The sequence below is a fragment of the Penaeus chinensis genome, chromosome 12, assembly GCF_019202785.1.
Source record: "Penaeus chinensis breed Huanghai No. 1 chromosome 12, ASM1920278v2, whole genome shotgun sequence".
Taxonomy (NCBI): domain Eukaryota; kingdom Metazoa; phylum Arthropoda; class Malacostraca; order Decapoda; family Penaeidae; genus Penaeus; species Penaeus chinensis.
The window spans coordinates 30,508,187-30,510,686 of NC_061830.1; the positions used below are offsets into that span (position 1 = coordinate 30,508,187).

At 40.0% G+C, this 2,500-nt stretch overlaps 2 protein-coding genes across 2 annotated transcripts in view; one reads left to right on the forward strand and one right to left on the reverse strand.

The window, feature by feature from the left end:
* Nucleotides 1-2,500, reverse strand: part of LOC125031008 (cilia- and flagella-associated protein 161-like) — a 110,592-nt gene that overhangs the window by 98,117 nt on the left and 9,975 nt on the right. The window lies entirely within an intron of this gene.
* The window catches only part of LOC125030866 (clumping factor B-like), a 15,248-nt gene that overhangs the window by 10,223 nt on the left and 2,525 nt on the right, over nucleotides 1-2,500 (forward strand). The gene's annotated exons all lie outside the window — the stretch shown is intronic.

The window sequence follows — 2,500 nt, forward strand, 5'->3', positions numbered from 1 at the left end:
AAAAGGCACCGTGCCCTTAAACATGGGCGCGAGCGGGATGAAATATTTACTTTGCAGATCATAGGCATTAACACAGCGGGAAGGAGCGCAAAAAAGGAGCAACTTAAGCTGATCGACACTAACAAATAACACATGGAATAACTAAGATATAAGGTCTATAAATTCCTTTTGCACCTTCTGTTTGTGGACGGCGCCACCTTTCCGTCAATTTGTTCTTTTTTACCTCATTATTTTATTCCTCGTGGAGAAGTTAAAAGGAGAGAGAGAAAGTGAGGAAGTTCGTAATTGTATTCCGAAAAACAAGGGAGAGAAAAAAAGGATGCAAAGAAACAGGTAGATCTATAAATAAACGGAGAGAGAAAGTGGGGAAGGAAAACATATATAAAGCGAGCAACAGAGAGAGGGAGAGAGGAAGAGAGAGAGAGAGAGAGAGAGAGAGAGAGAGAGAGAGAGAGAGAGAGAGAGAGAGAGAGAGAGAGAGAGAGAGAGAGAGAGAGAGAGAGAGATAGAGAGAGAGAGAGAGAGAGACAGACAGACAGACCATCAGAGTTAAGAGAAGGAAGGTGCCAAACCCAGAAAGACGGCGTGGGTGGCATACGAAAGGAACACGTATATCCCACGCACAAAACGAGGTTAACGAGATTCTCCGTGTCCTGCTGAGGTCAGTCGTGTCCGCCTCTCCCTTGGATAATGAAGCAAAAAGGGGAGAAAAATAATAAGAAAACAGACAAAAAAGAAAGGCTGTTTGTACGTTAACACCCAAGAATTAACGATATAACACAAGACACAACAAATTAAAACATGTAAGGAGACAAATAAATAGCTTCTGCTTAATTCCGTGTTATAAGGCAAAGTACAAATCAGCAATATAACATTATCTAGTCTTAATGACCGTAACAGAGTTTCTAGACTTAAGGCATGTATTTAGAAACGCTCCAGTGACCAGGGTTATATTTTACTACGCGTGAGGGTGTCGTTATTATGAAATGTCTATGTTGACTTGATTCTGTTGCAGTGCTCTTATGCAACATATTTTTTTATACCGTGATTCAATTTAAAACTTTCAGTATAAAGAGACTTTCACATAGACGAATATGCAAAAGTTTTACATATTTCTTATATCACTCTCTATAATATATTTTCACTGCATCAGAGTTCGACAGCTCCAGTTTCCCTTCAGTATCCCCTTTAGATATTCAGACATGTAGAAAACGGAACTCGTTTTTTGTTGGGCCCCCCTTTAAGAAAATTGGGATTCGCCAACGGGATGTGGCGATATGTATATGATTATGGGTACAGGGTATGGGCAGGAAGGGACCATTTAAGTGGAAGAAGGGAAGGCCATAGGTGCAATAAACAAAGGATGTGTTCACCCACAATGAGAGAAAATGGAGGTCACACAGGCAGTATCCTGGGCGGGCACCTTTGTTTTCACCCTTCAATAAACTGAGTATGACCTTGTTGGCTTGTTTAAGTATTAAAAGACACAAAATTGCATTGTTGGGGAGGAAATTCAATAGCCTCATGTGGAATTAGAATGAAAGTAATAACATGTTACAATTACGGGGTAGACATTTTGTCCTATTAAGAAAAAAAAAAGTATTTGAAAAGAGTACCTGTAAAAAACATGATTTTTTCCATTTCTAATTAATTAGACCAGTTCATTTACATACAAATTACAGGGCAAAGGTTAAATTCATGATCTTGGAATACAGTGTACGTGCGCATGTGTTCGGTTAATGCCATGGGTCAAGGCTCTTTTCTGGGCTGAAATGGTCAATGAATGGTACACATTTGTGATTTTGCCAGCTTTTTTTTCCATTATATTTGACTGTAATTGTTTTATAGTTTCTTTTTTCTTTTTTCTTTTTCGTCTTCTCTTGGTACCATTTAAATTTTCCTGTTGGCCTGTTCATTTATTGCCTTAGCTCTCTCTCTCTCTCTCTCTCTCTCTCTCTCTCTCTCTCTCTCTCTCTCTCTCTCTCTCTCTCTCTCTCTCTCTGTCTCTCTCTCTCTCTCTCTCTCTCTCTCTCTCTCTCTCTCTCTCTCTCTCTCTCTCTCTCTCTCTCTCTCTCTCTCTGTCTCTGTCTCTGTCCCATCCTCTCCCTACTGCATCCTGCTAATCATTAGCGGGTGTGGTGCCGGCGTATTCATGTATTCGCTATGGAAAATCGACCCAGCATGATATTGAGATGCCCTGTGCAGAGCCACACCCATTCAAGGGCACATCATTTGAAAAGTAAAATATTGCATATTGCTTTCGACAATTAGGGGTTGTTTGTACACACGTGCGCTTGACTCTTAATTTATGGGTGGGGTTTTGCTTGTTTGCGTTTCTTTCTTTTTTTCTCTCTCTCTCTCTCTTTTTTTTATGGATTCGTTTGTACAAGCGTGCTCTTGTAAATTTACTATGACGTGCTGATACATAGCATTGGTAATACTGATGATTTCCTGTCTCTAATGCTGAGAGGTTTTCAAGGTGACATAACTTTTCCGTAAC